Source organism: Delphinus delphis, chromosome 11, assembly GCF_949987515.2.
Source record: "Delphinus delphis chromosome 11, mDelDel1.2, whole genome shotgun sequence".
NCBI classification, from domain to species: domain Eukaryota; kingdom Metazoa; phylum Chordata; class Mammalia; order Artiodactyla; family Delphinidae; genus Delphinus; species Delphinus delphis.
Genome location: NC_082693.1, coordinates 44,924,164 through 44,951,761, shown reverse-complemented (window position 1 = coordinate 44,951,761; position 27,598 = coordinate 44,924,164). Strand labels below are relative to the sequence as shown.

Genomic DNA, 27,598 nt, shown 5'->3' with positions numbered 1-27,598 from the left:
ACAGAATAGAGAGCCCAGAAATAAACCCATGCACACATGGTCAATTAACTTATGACAGAGGAGCCAAGAATAATCTCTTTAATGAACGGTGTTGGGAAAACTGGACTACTATATTACACCAAACACAAAAAAATGGCTCAAAATGGATTAAAGCCTTGAACATAAGACCTAAAACCATAAAACTTGTAGAAAGAAACATAGGGAGTAAGCTCCTTGACATCAGTCTTGGGGATTCTTTGGATTTGACACCAGAAGCAAAGACAGCGAAAGCACAAATGAATAAGTGGGACTATATCAAACTAAAAATCTCTGCACAGCAAGGGAAACCATCAACAAAATGAAAAAGCCTACTATATGGGAGAAAATATTTACTAATCATATATTTGAAAGAGGTACAAACTATTATATATAAAAAAAGCTACAAGGATATATGCTACAACATGGCATATAGCCAATATTTTATAATAACTAAATGGAGTATAACCTTGAAAAATTATGAATCACTATATTGTACATCTATAACTTGCATAATATTGTACATAAAATATACTTCCAAAATATCATATATTTGTAAAAGGGTTACTATCTGGAATGTATAAAGAGCTCATACACCTCAATAGGAAAAAAACCAATCTGATTAAAAAATGGATAGAGGAACTGAATAGACATTTTTCCAAAAAAGATAACGAGATGGCTAACAGGTACATGGAAATGTGCTCATCATCGCTAATCATCAGGAAAATGCAAATCAAAACCTCAATGAGATGTTAGCTTACACCTGTTAGAGTGGCTATTATCAAAAAGATAAGCAATAGTAAGTGTTGGTGACAATATGGAGAAAAGGGAACCCTAGTGCACTGTTGGTGAGAATGTAAATTGGGATAGCCACTATGGAAAGCAGTATGGAGGTTCCTCAAGACATTAAAAAATAGAACTACCATGTGACCCAGCAGTCCTACTTCTGGATATATATTTGAAGGAAATGAAGTCATTATCTTGAAGAGATACCTGCACCCTGATGTCATTGCAGCATTGTTCCCAGTAGCTAAGACATGGAAACAACCTAAGTGTGCAGCAACGAATTAATGGGTAAAGAAAATGTGGCTGTATGCAGAGAGAGAGAGAGACACACACACACACACACACACACACACACACACACACACACACACACACACACAGGAAAAAGAAGGAACTCCTGCTATTTGTGACAGTATAGATTAGATAGACGCACCTTGAGGGCATTATGCTAAGTGAAATAAGTCAGAGAAGGACAAGTACTGTATGAGCTCACTTATGTGGAATCTCACAGCTACAAGAGAACAGATTGGTGGTTGCCAAAGGCAGGGAGTGGGGGATGGCTGAAATGGGTGAAGGTAGACAAAAGGGTACAAATTTCCAGTTACATATGTATGTTTATATACACACACATATATATAAATAAGTCTTGGGGATGAAATGTACAGCATGGGGACTATAGTTAATACTGTATTGTATATTTGAAAGTTTCTAGCAGAGAAGATCTTAGACATTCTTATTACAAGGAAAAAATTGTGAATATGTCTGGTGATGGATGTTAATTAGACTTGTGATTATTTCACAGTATATACATGTATTGAATCATGTTGTATACCTGTAGCTAATATATGTCAATTATATAACTAAAAAAGGGGGGGGCAGGTTTTGGCTTAGAGGAGTGTTGGTAAAGTTCACTTTTGGAAATGTATAGCAGCTAGTTGTCTAAATGAATCTGGAGCTCTACAGAGAAGCGGGGGTATTTAGGTTTTTGGAGTACTCTGTACATGAAGCATGTTCAAGCCATGATAGGAAATGGGATCATGCAGGGCAAACTTACAGAGTGATAAGAGAGCTGACATGAAGCCCCAGGATATTCCAGAATGTAAGAGGCACTTCTAGCCTGAGGGCATTGGATTTTAATGTAAAGATTGACATTTTTGGGACCAAGGCAGCCTGTGTCTGTTCCTGACAGGTGACCCTCTAGTATTTTGAAGAAGGAGCAAATGTAAGCTGTGAAAAGCTACTGCTTTGACGGGTACTTTAGAGTATGTTAGCTCTGTCATTTGTGCTGATGGTGGATTTATTTTTTTTGGTCCTTAGATGGAATGCATTTTAATTCTTTTATTTGAATTTGGATATATTTGGCAATTCACAAAATTTTAATAAAGTTATTATAGCTTATAAACTAGTTGCCAAGTCAGAGAAAGGCTAAAAATTGGTCCAGTCTCCCCATATACTTACAGGGTAGTTAAGTGAACAAAGAATGTGATATCACAGAAGTATAATAACAGGACATATTAGATCATTTAATTCTCAGAAGATAGTCCCTATGGAGTAGTACTGTGTTATCCCTATTTACAGTTGAGGTTTAGGGAGTGACTTAATCTGTTCAGACTGCTATAACAAAATACTGGGTGGCTCATCAACAAAAATTTATTTCTCACAGTTCTGGAAGCTGAATAGTCCAAGATCAAGCATGGTCAGATTCTGCTGAGGGCTCTTGTCCTGGTTAATAGCCAGCATCTTACTGTGTCCTCACATGGTGAAAGGAGCTAGGGATCTCTCTGGAACCTTTTTTATAAGGCAGTAAGCTCATGACTTAACCACCCCAAAGGCCTCACCTCTTAATATCATGTTTGGGGGTTAGGATTCAACATATAAATTTTGAGAGGACACATTCAGACCATTGCAGAGAGGTTAGGTTAGGTTATTTGTCCATCATTGTGCAGCCAGAACATAACCCAGTTTCATGCTGAAGTCTGCACTTGTAATCATCACCTGGAATTGCTTTTAGGACACAGCAAAATTTATACTGGATAGCCAAGAGCTTGGGTTAATGTTGCTGCTTGTTATTTTTCACCCCCATGTTTTTTTGTGGAAGAATTCCAAACCTATAGAAAAGTTGAAAGAGTGATACAGTGAGCATCAATATGACTTTTACCTAATATTTATTGAATATTTTGTCACATTTGTGCTCTCACACTCTTTCTTTACCCCTTCCCTCCCTCTCTCTCGTTCTCTCTCACTTTCCACCTCTCTCCCTTCCCTCCCTATACATATATACATTATTTTTTATTGTGTATTAGGAATTTGTATTAGGAAATTACACACATCAGGAAACTTCACCTAGAATTTGTTAAGTATATATCACCTAAGAACAAGGTATTTTCCTATATTAGTATAATATTGTTATCAAACTCATTATCACATTTAAATATTTTACAGTGATATATATAATTATTTACAGTCTATAATCAAATTTCCTCCATCATCTCAATAATTGAGATATTGCTTTATAGCTGTCCTTCCAATCCTGAATTTATTCAAGTATCATGAATTACATTTAATTTTCATATTGTTTTAGCCTTTTAATTCAGAGCAGTTCTTTCTATTTTTGTTTTTCGTGTCATTGATACTTTTGAATAGTTCAGGCCAGTTATGTTGAAGAATGTTTCACAATTTGGATTTGTCATGATTAGGTTCAGATTAAATATTTTTGGCAAGAATACTATTTAGGTATTGTGTGCTCATTGTGATATAAGTTTGGTCACTTAGATAAGTTGATATAGGCTACATTTCTTCTTTGTAAAGGTGCCTTTTTCCCTTTGTAATTAGGAAACAATCTGTGAGATGATACTGTTAAGATGGTATGACTCTTCCTCTGCGTTTTGCCCAGTGGTGGTAACATTCGTTGATGATCCTTGTCTGAATTAGTTATTACATTGGTGGTTGCAAAGTGTTGAGTCTGTCATTCCTTCTACATTTACTAGTTGGCGTTATTCTACAAAGAAGAACTTTATTTCTCCCGTTTTTTGTTTTTGAGGATCACTATAGGTTTGGTATTTTAAAAAATTCAATATGTTACAATCCTTTATCAATATTAAAAATATGTCATATATGTGTAAAGACTTTTTCACATGGGATATACATCAGAAGCTGTTTGTGGTATAGCATCAAACATTATTCAATTCTCTAGTGTCAAAATTTTAACCTTGTTTTGGGGCGGTGGCTGTAATGTGCAATGATGTGTTTTCTTTTTCTTGATGCTTAACATGACTAACAATTGCAAAAATAATACTGAGGAGCACTGCTTGGCATTGTTTATAGTTGGGTTTTTGGATGCTGATCATATATCATGAACCTGGTTTGTTAATGCTTAATTTCAGAGCTTTGGGGTTTGTGTGTATGTGTATTTTTGTTCTTTTCCATTTTTTTTTTTTCAGTAAGGAAAAGCACTTAAAAAAATACTGACAATACTTAGTATTATACATACAACAATTGTCACTTTGGTCAGTGGGAGCCCCTTCAAACTAACTCCTATGTCTTTTTGACTTGTCTCAGTCAAGTTTTGAGGACTTCCTTACATCCTGGCACAACAAGGTATTTTGGGCTCGCTTTGTACTTTACAAACCTGGAATCAGTCACTTCTGCAAGGAACCCTGATACCTTTGGTGGGGAATGGTTCCTTTGAAGGGGAACTGCTTCTCATTCTTACTTATCTATCCTTCGCTATCTTTATGGGAGCAGTTATTTCCAGTACAAAAAATAAGAGTGGATTCCAGATCTAAGACCCTTCTATGTCTTCCCAGAATTATTTGATAAAGTGTCTAAATTGAATTACTTCTCAGAATGAAGTGAGTTATATATAGGCAGTGCTGATGACTTGCCATAGGAGATGGGATGTTTTGCAGAAAATTGGCATTGTATTGTTTTTTCTTCTCCTAACTTAGTGGTGACATGTGAAGGTGAAAATAAGTATTCGTATCCTTCTTATTACTCTTACGTAATCCAGGCTTTTTCTTTCTGTGGTATAGTCACTTGAGTTGTTTCCCTCTTTGTTATTTTCAGCTCTGTGAATTAAAATCTCCTTAGATAGGGAAAGTTCTAATCCAGGTCTTTTATACTTTGTGCTTTGAACCTGCATCTTGTATTCATCTGCACATATGTTTTACACATTGATCTATAAACGCAGTCTAGGAAACTGACATGAAATTAAGGTGTTTATTGTATTGAACATTTATGCTGGAGTATGGTTTTATGGCTCCTTATGAGGTCTGATGTTTTAGAAAATGCAAACTAGATCCTTAGAATTGGGATCTGGTATACCCTGGTCACTTATGGTCCAACAGCTTGAGAATGTCCCGCTCTGGGACTCTACGTGAAATGAGACATGTCAGTCCTTTGTACAAAAACTTTTTTTCCCCTTGTTTTTTTTTTTTTTATTGAAGTATAGTTGATTTAAATGTTGTGCTGATTTGTGCTGTATAGCAAAGTGTACAAAAACATTTTGCATTGAAGGTGAAACTCCTTAAACCTATCTATATGTTCCTTTGAAGTAGAAACATAAATAAGCTGTAAGGAAAGTGATTTGCTATTAACATGGTATTGTTGTTGTTGTTGGCTACAGGGCAAGGCATGCAGGATCTTAGTTCCCCGACAGGGATCAAACCCACGCCCCCTGCTTTGGAAGCACAGAGTTTTAACCACTGGACTGCCAGGGAAGTCCCATGTTTTGTTGAAATATTTAAAACTCTATCCCTGTGTAAGAAATATAGAATATATTTTTGGAGGGGTGATGTTGGTCACTTACAGAAGTTATAGGTAATATTTTAACACGATTACTAACCTATCAGTTGATTACATGGCTTATATATTTGTTCTTTTATGTGGAGGACTGCTCTAAGACTACTTTAAAAATTAGCTGCCTGGCAACATAAAGGTGCAGATATTAAAATGAATTGCATGCCTTCCAGCTATTTCTATTACTTGGCTAAATTTAGAACCATGTAGAGCTCCTGCAGAATTGAAATCTCTGGGGATTTGAATAGTTAAGACAGACAGTATTTGGTTTTTTGGAGTAAGGAAGAAGAAAAGTAGCTTCAAATTAATCTTTGCACTGTCACTCAGACTGCTTAATTAAGACACAGAGTCCAGTGAAAAGTCAAAACTGTTCTGAGAATTTTATTTGACTGTTGCTGAAAACTTGTTAGAGCCTAGACTCTGGGTGGTGAAAGGGATAATTTTTTTCCCCTCCTAGGTGAATTGCTGGAGGCTATCTACTCTGCTTTCTCCAATGTCTCTTCAAATTATACTTGATAAGTACAGTTATTATACTTCGCCTGGATCGATGAGGCAGTACATCTGAGTTAGAGATCCGGTGAGCATTACAGTTGGGTACTTGTGAGTGAATTTCATGACACTAGAATTGTTTTGCATATGTGTAGATTCAGACTAGTGTAGGATATTTTGAGGAGAAACTTAGTTATTCAGTGTACACTTAACTACATGAAATAAGAAAAATCTGTTGATGGAGTTGGGTAGGACCTCAACATAAGAAATAACAGATAAATGGAATGGTACTTTGAGTAACTAATTTAAATATAAGTTAAAATAGAGACAGACTTTACATAGAGTGAATATGAAATGTTTACTACCCGACTTGCCAATTCAAAGTGTAAGACTTTGCTGCTGCTATAGTAAGAAATTTTGAGGACACTGGAAAAAATGCCCCCCAAATTATTATAAACCAAGAAAATTCCATAAGAGTGGAATGTAATTTTTTTTCTGACCCTGGATTTATATAAATGGTGAAATGTAAAAAAACTTGAAAGACAAATCTACGTGTTACTCTCATTGAATTAAAGCCCATGGGTTTTTCCTCTTTCCTTCCCCTTAGGGCTTCCATAGAGAGCTGTAGAACACAATTTCCTGTGTTGCTTGGGGAAATGAGCTGCCCTCAAAGGACTTACTGTTTAGTAAAACAAAATGTTATGAAGGAGGTAGTGGGATGGTTTTTATTTTCTTTTTTGTTTATCTCTATTTATAAATAACATGGATTTCTTTTATGATTAGAGGGAAAAAAATCAATTATTTTAAAACATTTTTGGGGCTTCCCTGGTGACCCAGTGGTTAAGGGTTTGCCTGCCAGTGCAGGGTACATGGGTTCAATCCCCGGTGCAGGAAGATCCCACATGCCACGGAGCAACTAAGCCTGTGCGCCACAACTACAGAGCCTGAGCTCTAGAGCCTGCGAGCCACAACTACTGAGCCTATGTGCCCCAACTACTGAAGCCCATGTGCCTAGTGCCTATGAACAAGAGAAGCCACCGCAGTGAGAAGCCCATGCACCGCAATGAAGAGTAGCCCCTGCTCGCCTCAATTAGAGAAAGCCTGCATGCTGCAATTAGAGAAAGCCTGCACGCAGCAACGAAGACCCAATGCAGTAATAAATAAATAAATTTATTTATTAAAAAAAATTTTTTTTTAAAAAGGATAAAGGGGCTATAAATCAACTCTGAAAACTTGTAAGTACTCCAGTAGACTTGTTCTCCAGTGCTATTGGTCGCCAGTTAGGTAGTGAGTTCTTTTTTTCCGGGGCTTTGTGACTCTTCCTTTCGGTAAGCTCTCTTTTTACATTACAGCTGAAGCTTTTATTAAATAACTTCAGTGTATTTAATCAATCACTTAGATAATAAAATTTCTATTTAAGTTTGTTTCTGCGAAAGAGTATAAATACTCAAGTTCCCATTTGAACTCTGGGAGGAAAAGCTTGTGCTTATTAGCTTGCCCTAACTTGCTGAAGACTTAGCATTTTGATGTTATAAAAGGAACCCCTGTTAAATTTGAATAAGATAATATTATATTCTTTTACTATGGTTAAAACTTAAATTTTAGCACAAAGTAGCCCTTTGGGTGACAAGGAAGAATAATGCATTTTTCCGTAGGTCCCAGGGTTTTTCAGAGACACCTTGAGTGTCAGATTAGGTACTTGGGACCATTAGAAGGCTTAGCACCATTGTGGGTTGTGGGATCAAAAATATTTTGTGTGCATTAAAAGACCTTACTGGCTAGTGGTGGAGATAAAACTTGAACAAAACAACAGTAGATATAATGGATTAGATTCTGTATTATAGATGGAATGCTGTAAAACTTAGTTACATTTAATTGTGCAGCACAAACAAATGTAAAAGAAAAGAGAGAAATCAATATAGAAAGGTAGGGATGAGGTAGGAATTGAACTGGGCTCCCCTTTCCTGATTATCTTGAAGGAAATCTGATGTAATATTTCATCACTAAATATTTCAGTATATACCCTGAATAATAAGGACTTTAAAAAAACATAATATCAATACGATTTATTTTTAAATTTTTATTTATTTATTTATTTATTTTGGCTGTGTTGGGTCTTCGTTGCTCCGCGCGGGCTTTCTCTAGTTATGGCGAGCGGGGACTACTCTTCATTGCGGTGTGCGGGCTTCTCATTGTGGTGGCTTCTCTTGTTGCGTAGCACAGGCTCTAGGTGCGCGGGCTTCAGTAGTTGCAGTGCGTGGGCTCAGTAGTTGTGACTCGTGGGCTCTAGAGCACAGGCTGAGTAGTTGTGGCACACAGGCTTAGTTGCTCCGCAGCATGTGGGATCTTCCCAGACCAGGGCTTGAACCTGTGTCCCCTGCATTGGCAGATGGATTCTTAACCACTGTGCCACCAGGGAAGTCCCTCAGTACCATTTACACTTCTAAAACAATTAACAATAATTCCTTAATATTAAATATCTGGTGTTCATATTTCCCTGATTGTATCATATTTCTTAAACAGCCTGTTTGTTTAAAATAGGATCCAAATAAAATCTGTACCTTGTAGTTGGTCGATATATCTTTAAAAATCATTTAATCTGAAAAATTTCTCCTCTCTCCTTTTTTTCTTCCCCCGGTGTATTTGTTGAAGAATCTGGGTCATCTGTCCAGTAGTTTCCCACTAGTGGATTTGGTGATTGACATCATAGTGGTGTCATTTAACATATTTCCCTGTACCTTGTATTTCCTTCAAATGGGCAGTTATATCTAGAGACTTGATCAGATTCAGATTCAGTGTTTTTGGCTTGAATACTTTATAGTGTACTTCCATTAGGAGGAAGTGTGTGATGTCTGTTAGTCTAATTTTCATGATGTCAGCAGTCATTAATGATCATTGTCTACATCCTTTATTGAATTTCATTAGTGATTACAAAATGGTGATATTGAAGTTGTATTATTTTAAAATTTATTTTAGGTGGAATACTTTTATAAAGAGATACTTCCCTCATCACTTACTTGGTTACTTTCAGGTATATCTTGCACAGGAAAGGTGAGACAAATGCTTTGAGTCTTTATTTTAATTAACAGTCATTGCCATTTTCAAAATAATGAATTTGTTCACTAACATCCTGCAAAGGTGGCTGATTAGTTTTTTTTTAAATTGTCATTATGAACTCACCAATTTAAATATATTTATGGGTTTCAGTCAATTTCTTTTTTTATTCTTATTGATATCTCACTGATTAACTGATAATGGCAAATGGGGACCTCTTCAAGTTGGCTCCAATGTCCTTTTTTTAAAAAAGTAAATAATTAATATATTTATTTATTGGCCATGCTACGTGGCTTGTGGGATCTTAGTTCCCAGCCAGGGATTGAACCCGGGCCCTTGGCAGTGAGAGCATGGAGTCCTAACCATTGGACTACCAGGTAATTCCCTGCAGTGTCCTCTTGGTATGATCCTCCTAGTCTTTGATTGTTTCTTTGTTTTCTGGTCTGACCTGATATTCTGAGATCCTCTTTTACATTTCCATTCCTGGGCATCTAACAGCCATTGCCCCTTTGTTGGGAAATGATGTTTAGAGGCCTCAGTCTGGGTGCAAGAGGTACTCATTGATTAGTGGGTTGTTCATTGTTTCTTGCTGTTTTTAATGAACAAGGCTAGGAAAATGGTATCTTTTTTTTGAAAGAAAGTGTATCACAAGTTCATATCAACATGTCTAATTCAAAGTCAGGACTGTAGATTTTTAAGTTCCATATCTTCAATCTTATAGATTTACATTTTTCAAATTGCAAAAGTAATATGTAATCATTGTAAGAAATTTAAATAATTCAAAAGTATACAAGGTAAAAGGTGAAGATACTGACCCTACCCTAGAATCACTAGTTAACCACTTAACACAGTTAATTTAAAGGCTTCTTAGTGGGTATCTTCTTTCTTTTTTTTTTTTTGGCTGCGTTGGGTCTTTTGTCGCGGCACATGGGATCTTCTTTGTTGCAGTATGCGGGATCTTTCTTTGCAACGCGTGGGCTCTTCATTGTGGCACACAAACTTCTCTAGTTGTGGCGCACGGGCTCTGTAGTTGTGGTATGTGGGCTCCAGAGCATGTGGGTTCTGTAGTTTGCAGCACGTGGGCTCTCTAGTTGAGGTGTGCGGGCTTAGTAGTTGTGGCGCACAGGCTTAGTTGCCCCACAGCATGTGGAATCTCAGTTCCCCAACCAGGGATCAAACCTGCGTCCCCTGCATTAGAAGGCAGATTCTTAACCAGTGGACCACTGGGGAAGTCCTTTTTTTGTTGTTGTTGTCATATAGTTGACTTACAGTATTTTATTAGTTTCATGTGTACAGCATAGTGATTCAGTATTTTTACAGATTATACTCAATTAAAAGTTATTACAACATAACAGCTATAATTCCCTGTGTTATACAATATATCCTTGTTGCTTATCTATTTTATACATAGTAGTTTGTATCTCTTAATTCCCTACCCTTAATTTCCTCCTCTCCCCTTTGGTAACCACTAGTTTGTTTTCTATATCTGTGAGTCTGTTTCTGTTTTGCATATACATTTATTTCTATTATTTTTAATTTTTATTTATTTTTAATTTTTTATTTTTAATCGGAGTATAGTTGATTTACAATATTATGTTAGTTTCTGGTGTACAGCAGAGTGATTCAAGTATACATGAATATATATTCTTTTTCATACTCTTTTCCATTATGGTTTATTATAGGATATTAAATATAGTTACCTGTGCTATACAATAGGACCTTGTTGTTTATCCATTCTATATAATAGTTTGCATCTCCTAGTCCCAAACTTCCAATCGAACCCTCCCCCACGCCCCCATTTGTATTATTTTTTAGAGTCCACATATAAGTGATATCATACAGTATTTGTCTTTCTCTCTTTGACTTATTTCACTAACAATATTCTCTAGGTCCATCCATGTTGCTGCAGATGGCAGGATTTCGTTCTTTTTTATGGCTGAGTAATATTCCATTGTGTGTATGGTGATATGATCCAGCAGTCCCACTCCTAGGAATATACCCTGCCAAAGCTATAATTCAGAAAGATACGTGCACCTCTATGTTCATAGCAGCACTATTCACAATAGCCAAAACATGGAAACAACCTAAATGTCCATTGACAGGTGAATGTATAAAGGAGATGTGGTACACGTGTATAATGGAATACTACACAACCATAACAAAGAACAAAATAGGGCTTCCCTGGTGGTGCAGTGGTTGGGGGTCTGCCTGCCGGCGCAGGGGACACAGGTTCGTGACCTGGTCAGGGAGGATCCCGCAGGCTGCGGAGCGGCTGGGCCCGTGAGCCATGGCCGCTGGGCCTGCGCGTCCGGAGCCTGTGCTCCACAACGGGAGAGGCCGCAGCGGTGGGAGGCCCGCGCACTGCAAAAAAAAAAAAAAAAAAGAACAAAATAATGCCATTTGCAGTAACATGAATGCAGCTAGAGATTATCATCCTAAGTGAAGTAAGTCAGAAAGGGAAAGACAAATACCATATGATATCACTTATATGTGGAATCTAAAATATGGCACAAATGAACCTATCTACAGGACAGAAATAGACTCATAGACATAGAGAACAGACTTGTGGTTGCCAAGGGCCAGGGGGAGGGATGGATTGGGAGTTTGGGATTAGCAGATGCAAACTGTTATATATAGGATGGATAAACAGCAAGGTCCTACTGTATAGCACAGGGAACTATATTTAATATCTTGCAATAAACCATAATGGAAAAGAATATGAAAAAGAATGTATTGTAAAAAATAATTATAATAATAAAGGTAAATAATAAAAAAACAGAATGTATTGTATGTATATAACTGAATCACTTTGCTGTACAACAGAAATTAACAAAACAATGTAAATCAACTACACTTGAATAAAATAAATTTAAAAAAAATTTTAAAAATTGGGGATTGACTTTTTTGAGGCTAGAAAAAGAAAGATGAGAAGTTATTCTTTATGTGAAATGAAGATTCTTACATATTTTTAGATTTACTTTTTGGATTGGTGTCACATTTACATGGTACAAAATTCTAAGTATAGAAAAAAGTAGAGTGAAGTTTTCTTCTTGTTCCTACAATGAAAACCAGTCAGTTCCTCATTCCAGGGGCAACTAGTATTACCAGTTTTTGTGCATCCTGTGTGCTTATAAGCATAAAATATACACATACATGTAAATATGTATGTATCTTCTTTTCTTCCTTTTTACAGAAATGGTTCTGTCTTACTCTTTTCTTACACATACATCAAGTTATATGTGTTGTTGTAAGTTGAATTTCCTTATTCTTGTTTATGTCTGTACGGTATAATATGGGCTATGTATGTATTGTTTATCATTCTTCTATTAAAGGGCATTTTGATTTTTTCTCAGTTACAAATAGTGCAGCATGAATAACCTTGTACATATGTCATTTTGCATATTTGTAATATCAGTAAGATAATTTTCTAAAGGTGTATACTTTGGAATTTTTATAGACATTGTAAAAATGCCTTCCAAAGATATATGAAGTTTACATTTCCACCAGCAGTTGTTTCAAGATTTGAGAGTGAGTTTTTAGTCGTGGTGGATATATACAAAATAACAACTTTGAAATGTTTTCGTACATGTATATTTGGCAGCAGGTGCACTCAGCCTAGCCTTGTTCATTCAACAGTTAACTGAGTGCCTATGAACCAGTACAGTCTTTTGTGTTCCACTGTAAGCAACTGTAGCAGATTAACTTTACCTAAACTCTCAGGGAAGGCTTTCTGGAGGAGCAGAGCCTTGAAGGACAAATGGGGCAGGGGAAATTCTAGATGAGTAGTTCTCAAATTTTGGGTGTCTGACCTTTTAACTCTTCAAAAAGTTATTACAGACTCTAAAGAACTTTTATTTATGTGGGGTTATATTTGCCAGTATTTACTGTGTTAGAAATTAAAACTAAGAAAATATTTAAATGTTTATTAAAAATAATAAACTCCTTACATATTAGTATATATAACACACTAATTTTTTATACATTTTTTAAAGGTTACACTCCATTTACAGTTACTACAAAATATTGGCTGTACTCTCTGTATTGTACGATACGTCCTTGTAGCGTATCTTACACCCAATAGTTCCTACCTCCTGCTCTCCCACCTCTATATTGCCTGCTCTTGCCCACTCCCATCCCCCCTACTGGTAACCACTGGTTTGTTCTCTATATCTGTGAGTCTGCTTCTTTTTTATGTGCACTAGTTTGTTGTATTTTTTAGGTTCCACATATAAGTGATTTAATATAGTATTTGCCATTCTTTTTTTGTCTGACTTATTTCACTTAGCATAATGCCCTCCAAGTCCATCCACTTTGCTGCAAATGGCAAATTTTTGTTCTTTTTTATGTCTGAGTAGTATTCCATTGTGTGTGTGTGCGTGTGTGTGTGTATATATATATACATTCACACAGACACACTTTATCCATTCATCATTTGATGGACACTTAGGTTGCTCCCATGTCTTGGCAGTTGTAAATAATGCTGCTATGAACATTGGGGTGCATGTATCTTTTCAAATTAGTGTTTTTGTTTTTTCTGTATGTGTACCCAGGAGTGGAATAGCTGGGTCATATGGTAGTTCTGTTTTTAGTTTTTTGAGGAACCTCCATACTGTTTTTCCACAGTGGCTACACCAATTTACATTCCCAGCAACAATGTACAAGGGTTCCCTTTTCTCCACATCCTTGCCAACATTTGTTATTTGTGTTCTTTTTGATGATAGCCATTTTGACAGGTGTGAGGTGATATCTCATTGTGGTTTTGATTTTAATTTCTCTGATGACTAGTGCTGTTGAGCATCTTTTCATGTGCCTGTTGGCCATTTACATTTCCTCTTTGGAAAATTGCCTATTCAGTTCTTCTGACCAATTTTTTTTTTTTTTTTTTTTTTTTTTGCGGTATGCGGGCCTCTCACTGTTGTGGCCTCTCCTATTGCAGAGCACAGGCTCCGGACGCGCAGGCTCAGCGGCCATGGCTCACGGGCCTAGCCGCTCCGTGGCATGTGGGATCTTCCCAGTCTGGGGCACGAACCCATGTCCCCTGCATCGGCAGGCGGACTCTCAACCACTGAGCCACCAAGGGAGCCCCCGCAATTTTTTATAATGTACTTTTTACTGAAAAAACTAATTTTTTAATAGTTCTGTTATTTCTTATTTATTTATGGCTGTGTCGGGTCTTAGTTGTGGTACGTGGGATCTTTGTTGAGGCATGTAGGATCTTTTCATTGCAGCACGTGGGCTTCTCTGTAGTTGTGGCATGCAGGTCTTCTCTTTTCTAGTTGTGGCACACAGGCTCCAGGGCACATGGGCTCTGTAGTTGTGGTGCGTGGGTTCAGGAGCACGTGGGCACTAATAGTTTGTGGCACACAGGTTCTCTAGTTGAGGCTTGCGAGCTCAGTAGTTGTGGCACACAGGCTTAGTTGCCCTGTGGCATGTGGGATCCTAGTTCCCCAGCCAGGGATTGAACCCACATCCCCTGCATTGGAAGGTGGACTGTTTACCACTGGACCACCAGGGAAGTCCTAAAAAAACTAATTTGTAAAAAAATTTATTGAAGTATAGTTGATTTACAATGTTGTGTTAATTTCTGCTGTACAGCGAAGTGACTCAGTTATATACACACACACATATATACTTTTTCATATTCTTTTCTATTATGGTTTATTACAGGATATTGAATAGAGTTCCCTGTACTGTACACTAGGACCCTGTTGTTTATCCATTCTTTATATAATAGTTTGCATCTGTTAATCCCAGGCTCCCAGTCCATCTCTCCTCCACCTTGGCAACAACAAGTTTGTTCTCTATGAGTCTTTTTCTGTTTTGTAGATAAGTTCATTGTGTCATATTTTAGATTCCACATACCAGTGATATCTTATGGTATTTGTACTTCACTTAGTACGATAATCTCTAGGTCCATCTACATTGCTGCAAAGGGCATTTTTTCATTCTTTTTTATGGCTGAGTAGTATTCCATTTGTGTGTGTGTGTGTGTGTGTGTGTGTGTGTGTGTGTGTGTGTGTGTGTGTATGCCACATCTTCTTTATCCATTCATCTGTCAGTGGACATTTAAGTTGTTTCCATGTCTTGACTATTGTAAATGATGCTGCTATGAATATAGGGGTGCATGTATATTTTTGGATTATAGTTTTTTCCAGGTATATGCCCAGGAATGGAATTGCTAGATCATAATGCAACTCTATTTTTAGTTTTATGAGGAACCTCTATACTGTTTTCTGTAGTGGCTGTACCAATTTACATTCCCACCAATAGGATAGAAGGATTTCCTTTTCTCCACACCCTCTCCAGCATTTTTTTTTTTTTTTTTGCGGTACGCAGCCCTCTTACTATTGTGGCCTCACAGGCTCTGGACGCGCAGGCTCAGCGGCCATGGCTCACGGGCCCAGTCGCTCCGCGGCATGTGGGATCTTCCCGGACCGGGGCACGAACCCGTGTCCCCTGCATCGGCAGGTGGACTCTCAACCACTGCGCCACCAGGGAAGCCCGAAAAAACTAATTTTTAAAACAGAAAAGATTTAGTGAGAAGAAGGAGGGACGTTGTTTTATATTTTTACAAGTCTCTGATGTCTAGCTTATTGGAAGATAGCTGTATTCTTGTATCTCCATCTGCATTCAGTCTGTTGCAATATGTCATTTTGGTTGAAGTATATGAAGAAAATCCAGGCTTGGATATATGTAGTTGAAAAAGACAGAAGTATTTTAATATCTTCTTTAGGTAATTGTGGGTATTCTTTGATATTATACCCAAACTCAATAAGTGGTAGTTTCTTAAAGGTTAGTTGCAGTGTAGGTTAGTTGTATGGTTTCATTAATATGAAACTATATTAATGAGCTTTTGTACTTGATGACATTAAAATTCGTTTGTCTAGTATGTTGAATGGATCTTTTACCCATGTATGATTTTGAAACATCATAAATTAATCAGTTGGAAAATATTGTCTCATTTGGTTATTCAGATCTTCCAAGTGTTTGATACAGTTAATTATACAGTTTTTAAAAATCACATTCATTAATACCACTACCATTTCATCAGGAAAGTCTTAAAGTATTGAGAAGCCATCAAGCTCATAGGGGATACATGTTTTCAAAATTCTGACTTTAGCTAAAGTTTGAATTTTATCATTTGCAACAAATACTTTCATTTGTTTTCTTTGAAGTCATAGGCTCACTTTGTTCCTTTTCGTGAAAATATTGTACATACTCAAGTCTGAATAACCATAGTTTGCCTGTCAGTTGTTTACTTAAGAAATAATAGGGCTTCCCTGGTGGCGCAGTGGTTGAGAGTCTGCCTGCCGATTCAGGGGACACGGGTTCGTGCCCCGGTCTGGGAAGATCCCACATGCCGCGGAGCGGCTGGGCCCGTGAGCCATGGCCGCTGAGCCTGTGCGTCCGGAGCCTGTGCTCCGCAACAGGAGAGACCACAACAGTGAGAGGCCCGCGTACCACAAAAAAAAAAAAAAAAAAAGAAATAATTGTAACACAACATTGTAAACAACCATACTCCGATAAAAATTAATTTAAAAAAAAGAAATAATAGTATTCCATGAAAAAAGCAGCTAGTTCAGCTTGTAGCTCAGTTGCTTTTCCTTGAGACAATTATTGTATGATTATTATAAAGCGGGAGAAGTGCTTTATACTTACTTCCCATTTTGACACTTAGAATATTAAAAAGACATACTCAAAGTTGGAAATTTAATAAAATTATTGAATTTTACTGGTTTATCAAGGATATTCACAAGTAAAATTTATCTTTTCCTTTTTAAACTCCAAATGTGGAGTGGTGGAGAAGATGATATTACTAGTATAGTTTGATGCCCCTGCCTTGATTTATGCTAAGGCACTAGCAGTTATACCTATATTGCTTTTATCACCGTTGTGGAAAAGGCAAATAACATCTTGTTATTATGAAAACACTTTCACCTCATAGACCTCCTGGTACCACATTTTGAGAACTGCTGTTTTAGATAGAGGATGCATTACATAGTTGAGCCTTGAACAACATGGAGGTTTTTCAATAGTAAATACTACAGTGTTACATGATCTGTGGTTGGTCAAATCTATAGAATCCCAGATACAGGGGGGACTGCGGGTACTGAGGGCTGATTATAAGTTATACTCGGATTTTCAACTGTGGGGAGCGTTGGCGTCCTTAACCTCCTCATTGTTCAAGGGTCAACTGTATACCCAAACATACTGAGATGAGGTGCTTTACAGTTCAACTATAAGTAATTCGTTATGGAACTCAGGATATATATATATAGAGAGAGAGAGAGAGAAAAAAAAAAGGTAGTCAGGGACTAGATTATAAACGAACTTAAGTACCCTGATAGGGAGTGCAGAATTTATAGGCACTGGGGAGTCTTTGAAGGATTTTAAGGAGGAAGAGGGGTGTGTATGTATGGTATGGGTGTGGGAGAGTGATGCTGTCACATTTGTATTTTTCAAAGATCACCCTTGTCACAGTGTGTTTTGTGGTAAGTGCAGTGGAAAATGATGAGGTTCTAAACTAAAGGCACTGACTTGGTCATGCAGCCACAGAGGGCCAGGCTGTACAAACCAGTGCAGGGGTTAGAGCATGTCCTTCCTAAAGTAGAGGTAAGCCTCTGTTTGGCAGCATCTGTTGGCTGGATGGGCAGGAGCACAATTAGCTGCTTCCATCACCGTATCAGTTATAAGCTGTCCCCTCAAATACTCGTATAGACAGTTTTCTCTGGAAACACTGAATATGCTCTAGAATCTCTTTTGCAAAAATGACTTCAAAGATAATCACTGGGGACTTCCCTGGTGGTACAGTGGTTAAGAATCTGCCTGCCAGTGCAGGGGATGCGGGTTTGAGCGCTGGTCCGGGAAGATCCCACATGCTGCAGAGCAGCTAAGCCCGTGAGCCACGACTACTGAGCCCATGCGCCACAACTACTGAAGCCCACACGCCTAGAGGCCGTGCTCCACAACAAGAGAAGCCACTGCAATGAGAAGCCCGCGCACCGCAACAAAGAGTAGCCCCTGCTCGCAGCAACTAGAGAAAGCCCGTGCACAGCAACGAAGACCCAACACAGCCCCCCCAAAAAAATAATAATAAATTAATTAATTTTAAAAAAAGATAATCACTGTTCTAACTTCTATTCCCATACGTTAGTTTTATCTGTTTTTGAATTTCATATTAATAGAATATAGTGATATGCTTTGTGTCTTTTTTTGCTCAGCATTGTCTTTGAGACAACGAGGGGAAATGAGCTCCACTTCTTTTTTTTTTTTTTTTAATATTTATTTGGCTGCCCCGGGTCTTACTCGCGGCACACGGGATCTTCATTGCCCTTGAGGGACCATCTTTGCGGCATGTGGGATCTTTTAGTTGTGGCATGTGGGATCTAGTTCCCTGACCAGGGATCGAACCCGGTTCCCCTGCATTGGGAGCGTGGAGTCTTAGCCACTGGACCACCAGGAAAGTCCCAGCTCTACTTCTTGATGGGAATTGCTGCAAATAATCTGTGGCCATGTTTAATCTACAACACTGGGCACTACGCTTCCTTGTTCCTTTCTTCTTTCTCTCTCCTTGTTTCTCTCTTTCTCCCTCCTTCCCTCCCCTCTCTCCCTTCCTTCCTTTTATTTATTTATTTTTATTTTTTATTTCTCAATTGTATATATTTGGTTTTTTCTACAGAGGAAGAGGACAATAAGGTATTATGAACTGTTATTTGTATAAGTTTGTAAATTTTTTTAAGAAAGGACTTCAGAAAACAAGGCAGAGAATACGTAGAACAATGACTACTTCCAAATAATTCAAATAGAATCAAGCTTTGATTATAGGCTTGTGAAATCAGTGCTAAACAGCTTCTCTAAGCAGAGTATTCAATTGATTTATCTACTTTGCTTTTCACTAACTTGTCAAATAAACTGTTTTTAATCTTTATTTTTAATTATAAAAGTAAGACAGTGCACAAACTCAAATAATCCCCAGGTGTATAATGTAAAAAGGAGACGTCCACCACACCATAACTACCAAAATTCCCATCCCCTAAGGTAATTGCTGCTAAAAATTTAGAGAATCTCTCCTGACATTTTTTGAGCACATTTAGAAATCAAAAGCCTTTTCAGGTTCAAATGATGGCTTTGAATTTTCATTAGGTATGAACAGTGTGGGAATTCACATTATTGCAGGAAATATCAGGTGTGAATTTACTGGAAATTGTTTTGAGATGTTACTTGGGGATCATAATAGCCAAAAAATGTTGGAAAATGAAAAGGGTTTTTTTGGGGGAGTATGATTAGAAGAAAAATCATGGAATGATGCTGAAAGAGATCTAAAGGACCATGGAAATTAAAAGGTAGAACACTTGACAGAACAAAATTTGACATATGGAAAGATCATTTTTTAAAATATTTAAGACTATAACAAAATCCAAACTGTTCCCATGATTTCATCCTTTGACGTCATGTCTATTTCCCAGGCTTTTCTCAAGCTCTAAAGCACTGGCTAAGTGAATACTTACAGCAGAGGTCACACATGGATGGCTTGGACTTTGTGTCTTGCCATGTTTGCAGATTTTTTATTTACGCTGTAGTTGCCAGCTAACATAACCCATATGTCTGTGGACTGAACGTAATTCATGTACATGTGGATTATATATACATACAATTATGGTCCCTAAATACAAAAGTGTATGAATTTCTTTCCTTGAAAATCAGAAAACTGGCAATGCCTTGCCAAATTCCCACATGGCAACAATCCAGACAGGACCCAGCAGGAGTTCTCCCCGTCGCCCTAATCCTCGCCAGTCTGGTCTTAGACCGATCCCTGCCTGACCCTGCAGACCCCTGCCTCAGCCTCCTTGTGTGTCACTCTCTCAACATGTTTAAGGACATGTTATGCTGCAACTCCTACAGCATAACATGAAACCTGTTTAGTTTTAATCTGGACTAGGGATCAGGAAACCTGGGTTTTGTTTCTGTCTTATTCACTTTGGATAGTTAAGGGTGGTTAAGCTGTCCCATGTCCCTTATCAAATGGGAAAAATACTGTTTTAGGTCAGAGTAATTGGAGGAGATGTAGATTCTATGGAAAATGAAAATACTGTTTGTAATTTAGTTTGAACATTGAAACTTGTGTGTGTTTTGGACCTTAATTTGATGTGGTTTGCATGCCCGCTGTTCATCTGATGATAGATGATTGTCATCTGTTAATAATCTGATCGTTGCCCTACTCCCATGTTGTTACGCAGAACAGCAGTAACCACCCTGGCTATCCTGGCACTTCCAGCATGGACTTGACCACACTAACCAGTTCATCAAACTCCGTGCTCTGGAAATGGCCATGGTCAGTGAATCTGTACAATTTGGCTTCCAACCTGTTGGCCACTTCTTGTTGTTCCTTCCAAGGAAGGAAAGGATTGTCAGTGGAGCCAAACTGCACAATGTGAGGGCAGTTGGCTTTGATCTTCTCCCACTGCCAGGGGCGGCTGAAGTATCTGCTTGCCCGTTCATTGTCATACCCCAGGTCAGACGTGTACTCAGACACTAACACAATAGCACACACCCGGTGGGTCTCTGCGTACCTCATGGCTGCAGTGGCCCCAGAACTGTGGCCTATGACGATGGTCTCCTCGTCACAGTGCAGCCCCGTCTGCATGAAGGGCAGCCAGCTGCTCTCTCGAGCTGTGATTGGGTCAGGCATGTTTTTAGCCAAACACTGGAAACCAGGTATCTGCTCCAGCCCCCTCTTCACCCAGCTGTACCAGCCGTGGGTGGCCACATCCCTGCCCCCCGTTCCTGGGGATGATCACACTGCCTTGCAGGGCGCCGCCATGAGTGCAGCCGACCTCCCTTCCTTCCTTTTAAATTAAGGGGATAGTTTGTAGATTTTTAAAAATTGCCTCTCCTTGTCTTTCTTCTTGAAATTCATGTTAGAACACAGCTTACTTGGTTAAAGGATGTCTTCTGTGATTTCTTGGTATGGCCAAGGACCAGATGTTTTCAGGTCTTGACTTTGTTACTGCTTTTCAAATTACATTAATAGTACCAAACATCTGTTAATGCTGGAGAGATTAGTGTTTTCTCCAGGAGATTTTGGTCTTTTTTTTAAATCCTTTTTTTTTTGGTAATTGCTGAGACTTAACGTTCTGGTCCTTTTATGGGCTCTCTTCCTGGCCCTTCAATGCCTTGTTAGTCATCCACAGTTACTAAAGTGGGCCTGAAATGACAACTTTTTTTCCAGGGTGCTCAGTGAAGTCAGGAAGGGAAAGCCTCCCTATCAGGAGAAGGTGTCTGGATTGCAGTTTTCTTGAGTAGACAGTATTTTTATATGTGAGGTAAATAAGAATCTTGGGCAAGGTGCAGATCTTAGTGACCTGTCAGCCCATCAGGATGAATCAGCTCAAGTCCTAGATGAGGTGGCAACGTCAGCACAATGAGCCCCTTGCCCTGAGTTTATTGGGCCTCTCTTAAGGTAGCTGTCATAGCCCTTATTTTAGAGAAAAGTCAGAGTCATTCTTCAACGTTCAGCTGACTTTAAACATTATTTATTTTGGAGGGGGAAAGTCACTTTCAGTATAGGTGCACCATTGGAAGTGGCATGTGGCCGTTTTTCACATTATAGCCATTTTGATGTGCCGAAGTGTTACAGTTGTTAGCATCTTAAAACTTGTCTCCAGGTGACCTGAGGCTATTCTGCGTCTCTAAGTAAGTTTAATTAATTGTCTTGGGTGCCAGACAAGTAGATTTGTTAACTGTAGTTTCTGATTTATCTATTGCTCAAACCAGTGATAATTTGATAGGAATAGGAACTCAGAGGTGGCATTTTATTGCAAAAGATGGATATTGGTTGCTAAATGCAGTTGATTAGAAGGCTAGGACAAAGTATTTGTTTTTCTGGTGACAGGGTCATTAAGGCTTTGTAGAATGTGCCACTAGTCAGATGACTGAACTAAATCTTCCTACTCGTGTGAGGTAATCTTTAAGGCGTTGGGAGTGCCTCACAGAACTCTTATTAACTATGGTACTCTCACAGGTGTTTGCAGCTTCGTCAGATTAGCCTGGTGGTTCTGGTACGTGAGGCACTCCTCAGTGCAATACTAGTAGCCAGAGTTCTGGTAATTGCTGCTGCCTGAGAACATTGGATCTGAAACCCACAGACCTAGAGAAGTGTTGCCAGATAAGATTGCCATCTTAATTTTCTGAGGGCAAATTTTACCTTCAGAGAAAGGAAGGGAGCTTTCTGAGAATACAACGCAGATTGTTAGAATGAGGAAGAGAACATAGGGTTTTGAAGCCTGGCCATTTTATTGGCTGTAGAAATAAGTTTTTTGGATTTTTTTTGTTTGTTTGTTTTTTTGGCTGCGTTGGGTCTTCGTTGCTGCGTGCAGGCTTTCTCTAGTTTCAGAGAGCGGGGGCTACTCTTTGTTGTGGTGTGGGGGCTTCTCATTGCGGTGGCTTCTCTTGTTGCGGAGCATGGCCTCTAGGCACGCGGGCTTCAGTAGTTGCAGCACACGGGCTCAGCAGTTGTGGCTCATGGGCTCTAGGGCGCAGGCTCAGTAGTTGTGGTGCACGGGCTTAGTTGCTCCGCGGCATGTGGGATCTTTCCGGGCCAGGGATTGAACCCTTGTTCCCTACGTTGGTAGGTGGATTCTTAACCACTGCACCACCAGGGAAGTCCCTAGAAATAAGTTTGGTTTTTTTTTGTTTTTGCCGTACGCGGGCCTCTCACTGTTGTGGCCTCTCCCGTTGCGGAGCACAGGCTCTGGACGCGCAGGCTCAGCTCCGCGGCATGTGGGATCTTCCCAGACCGGGGCACGAACCTGTGTCCCCTGCATCGGCAGGCGGACCCTCAACCACTGTGCCACCAGGGAAGCCCTAGAAATAAGTTTTTAAAACGTAACACCTTAGAGGTATTACTTGGCTTTGTAAATGAAGCAAACAATTAGAAAACTGTTACAGTGCTTACTATGTGTCAGACACTATTTGGCATTGGAGGCACATATGAACAAGACACATAAGATTTCTGCCCTCAAAGAGCTTACATTCTTGCTTGAGAAGATAGACAATTTTCAAATAAATAAATAAGATAATTATAGAGTGTAGTGCTATGAAGAAAATTGATATGATGATGTGATTTGAGAGTAAGGGAGAAGGGGATACTTCGCATTGGTTGGTCAGACCTCTTCATAGTGACATATGAACTCTTAATTGAAGGGAGGCAGAACCAGCATTTCCTGATGAAAGACAACTGTTCTGGGCAGGAGGAAAAACAAACACAAAGGACTTGTGGGAAGTATGTGGTTTGGGATGTTCAAGAGTAGGCAGGGGCCAGATTTTATAAGGCTCTATAGACCTTGCTTGGGATGATGGAAGCCACTGGTGGAAGGAAGCTGGTTGAGCAAGGAAGCTAAGTGATCGGAATTACATGTTAAAAAGATCACTCATAACATAACATTGTAAATCGACTATACTTCAATTAAAAAATCGGGCTTCCCTGGTGGCGCAGTGGTTGGGAGTCTGCCTGCCGATGCAGGAGACACGGGTTCGTGTCCTGGTCCGGGAGGATCCCACGTGCCGCGGAGCGGCTGGGCCCGTGAGCCGTGGCCGCTGGGCCTGCGTGTCCGGAGCCTGTGCTCCGCAGCGGGAGAGGCCGCAACAGTCAGAGGCCCACGTACGGGGTGGGGGGGGGAAATCACTGTTGATTCTCTGGGGAGAACAGATAGCAGAGTGCCTAGAGCAGAAGTAGAATGATTAGTTAAGAGGCTATTGCATTTCATTAAAAAACTGCAATTATATGGAGGTAAAAGAGGATGGACGGCAGAAGGGAATTCAACTTCTTTCAGAAAGCATTTCACTTTTAATTTTGATAAGATTGCAGATAGGGCAAGAAAACCATTATAGCAATAAGTACTAGTGTGTGCTTTGAATTACATTGTTCTTGATTCTCTGATTCAGAGCTGGAGAGTGACTTTTTGGTGTGGCAAGGCTCTCAGCCTGAACCTACTTTGCTCGCTTAAAAATCCCACACATCTGGGCATGACTTGAGGGCCTGTAGGGAAAGGCAGCCCAGCCAGTAATTTCTTTGCATGAGGGAGAACAAGGCATTTCCTGGGGAAAAAATTCACCATGCAGCCATGTTTCAGGACTAAGATTGGCAGTGAAAAGGGGAAGGGCAATATCCTTTGGTCATGCCTCCCAATCCTAACCAAACTACCATATGTCTCTAATGCCAAAACCCTGAGAGGAAGGGGCCATAAAAAAAACTAGAAGAGCTTTTTCATAGAAATCTGTTTAAGATATTGGGAAGGTGGACTTCTGATGTGATATCCACAGGATAGAGTTATAAGACAAAATTATAAGTTAGGGATACTCCTCACTGTGTAGAACGTAGTGAAGCTTAGTTTTTTGAGGGCTTCCAAGAACACAGGCTGACTTGTGCATATTAAGGGTTCCAGTGGTAGCACTCTGGGTTGCTGAAGTGGATTAAGCAGCAGCCAGCCCTCAGAGTCCCGTAAGAGCAATAATAATAAATATTGCAGTTGGAGTGAGGAGATACTAAATTATGTGTTTGTGATACAGAATTTTCTTCTATGAGTAGAAATAAGTCTCTGGCCTCTCGACTTTTGCTTTGTACCTATGAAGAGATATTCTAGATCTGCTAGCTCAGTTTCTAGATTTGTCTTGTGTGGAAGAATAATGGGTAAAAAACAGCTGAAGAATTTCAAGGAGTAAGACTGGATGATTTGTTTGTATTAGAAAGTGGACCGGGAACTGCTTATAAGTAGAGGGGATCAACAGAGGGGAAAAGAGCCAAATGAATAGTGTTTTATTGTGAATTGAGAGTAGGGATGGATATAGAGGGTTCAGCACAAGATGTAGGGTTATAAGAAATATTGTGAGCAAAAGGAATTGGGAAAGAAGATATTAAGAAGCTGATTTGAAATAGATCTCTTTTTATTTTCTTTGAGAGTCTCAATATATTAAGATTGAAATTGCTTTTAACTTACCTGTTCTTTTTTTTTTTTTTTTTTGGAGGTTAGACTTGTTACTTATATGTGACGTCATTCCAGCACTGGACTCATGGAGGCTGAACATTTATTCAGGTAATAATAGGTAACATTTATGGAATACTTCTTATGTGCCAGGCAACAAACTGAGTGCTTTACCCTTGATCTCATTTAATCCTCACACAATCTCATAAGGTTGGGAGTGTTACTGCACCCATTTAATAGATGAGGAGATTGAGACTCACAGTATATCAAGATTGAATTCATCTGAATTAGAAAATGGAAAAAGGCTACTGTAATAGTCAAAGTGAGAGATGATGGTAGCTTGGGTTAGGTGATGTCATTTCTTACCTGGCATAAATATCATGAATGTAAAATGGTTTTGATTGGCTGTACTTCACCCTCATTTCCATAACTTTTCCTCATTGCTGAATACATCATGCTTTTAGTTTGTCTTTTTTTTTTTTTTTTTTTGGCTGTGTTGGGTCTTCATTGTTGTACATGGGCTTTCTCTAGTTGCGGTGAGCAGGGGCTACTCTTCGTTGTGGTGTGGCGGGCTTCTCATTGTGGTGCCTTCTCATTGCGGAGCACGGGCTCTAGGCATGTGGGCTTCAGTAGTTGCAGCACATGGGCTCAGTAGTTGCGGCAGGCGGGCCCTAGAGCGTGCAGGCTTCAGTAGTTGTGGCACGTGGGCTCAGTAGTTATGGCGCGCGGGCTCTAGAGCACAGGCTCAGTAGTTGTGGCGCATGGGCTTAGCTGCTCCACAGCATGTGGGATCCTCCCGGACCAGGGATCGAACCCTTGTCCCCTGCATTGGCAGGAGGATTCTTAACCACTGCACCACCAGGCAAGTCCTTTTAGTTTGTCTTTAAAACAGTGGAAATATCTTTTGGTAAAGAAAAATTCAGCTTAGGGTTTTTTTTAAAAAATTTTATTTATTTTTGGCTGTGTTAGGTCTTTGTTGCTGTGCGCGGGCTTTCTCTAGTTGCGGCGAGCGGGGGCTACTCTTCGTTGCGGTGTGCGGGCTTCTCATTGCAGTGGCTTCTTTTGTTGCAGAGCACGGGCTCTAGGTGAGTGGGCTTCAGTAGTTGTGCCATGTGGGCTCAGTAGTTGTGGCTCGCGGGCTCTAGAGTGCAGGCTCAGTAGTTGTGGTGCATGGGCTTAGTTGCTCTGCAGCGTGTGGGATCTTCCCAGACCAGGGCTCGAACCCATGTCCCGTGCATTGGCAGGCAGATTCTTAACCACTGCGCCACGAGAGAAGCCCCAGCTTAGGGTTTTTAACCTTAAAGTTTTTTGAACCTTTTAGAAAGTAGATAAAAAGTTTTGCAATAGTTTATATTTTTTGAGTAAATATCTACAAAAGGTAGATATCTATAATTGGGGAATTCTTAAGAGGTGATTAATATAGATAATAGAGGGTTTTTTGTTGATTTCATCACGCTTGAGATACTATTTACAAGTATTTTCACGTTTAAGGAACCTTATTAGGGTTTCTTGTAGGAGCTTTTTTGGTGTATCTAAATGCTTGTTTACAGATTACATTAATTGTAGTACTTGCCGGAACTGGCAGGGTGTCTAGCAGTACCGACTGAAAATCAGTCAAAAATGAAGATTGAGCATCTCTGAAATTATACTGTAGGTTAATGGAAGTTTCTTTTTTTTTTCATTTTATTTATTTATTTGGCTGCATTGGGTCTTAGTTGCAGCGTGCAGGCTCTTCGTTGCAGCGTGCGGGCTTCTCTCTAGCTGTGGTGTGCAGGCTGCACAGCGCGTGGGCTCAGTAGTTGTGGTGCATAGCCTTAGTTGCCCCGTGGCATATGGGATCTTAGTTCCCTGACCAGGGATCAAACCCATGTCCCCTGCATTGGAAGGCGAATTCTTAACTACTGGACCCCAGGGAAGTCCCCCTTGGAAGTATTTTTGTTTAATTTTTAAAAATTTATTTATTATTTCTGACTGCGTTGCGTCTTCGTTGCTGCATATGGGCTTTTCTTTAGTTGCAGCGAGCAGGGGCTACTCTTCCTTGCGGTGTGTGGGCTTCTCATTGCGGTGGCTTCTCTTGTTGCGGAGCACAGGCTCTAGGCACGCAGGCTTCAGTAACTGTGGCAAGTGGGCTCAGTAGTTGTGTCCCGTGGGCTCTAGAGCACAGGCTCAATAGTTGTGGTGCACAGACTTAGTCATTCTGCGGCATGTGGGATCTTCCCGGACCAGGGATCGAACCCGTGTCCCTTGCATTGGCAGGCAGATTCTTAACCACTGCGCCACCAGGGAAGTCATGGGAGTATTTTTAAGTTTACAAAAATTCAAATTTATATGCTACTTTGAGTGGTTCTCCATGTTTAATGTTGCCAAGAGTTGCCTGTACACTCAGCAAGGTAAAGTAAAACCGCTTTATTACTACCTTATCAATTATTGAGTTGCCAGCATGCGTACATTGCCCTATCATATTTTTCAAAAAAGAG

The 27,598-nt window shown here is 39.5% G+C and overlaps 1 protein-coding gene and 1 pseudogene across 14 annotated transcripts in view; one reads left to right on the top strand and one right to left on the bottom strand.

Moving 5' to 3' along the window:
• R3HDM2 (R3H domain containing 2) overlaps positions 1–27,598 on the top strand; it is a 146,703-nt gene that overhangs the window by 15,387 nt on the left and 103,718 nt on the right. For 13 of the 14 annotated variants that reach the window (XM_060025052.1, XM_060025055.1, XM_060025050.1 and 10 more), the window contains exon 2: positions 25,170–25,232. The gene's annotated coding sequence lies outside the window, so the exon portion shown is untranslated. Of the gene's footprint in view, positions 1–25,164; positions 25,233–27,598 lie in introns of all 14 variants that reach the window. The other variant, XM_060025041.1, reaches the window with a different exon arrangement.
• On the bottom strand, positions 19,745–20,962 carry LOC132433806 (putative hydrolase RBBP9 pseudogene; annotated as a pseudogene).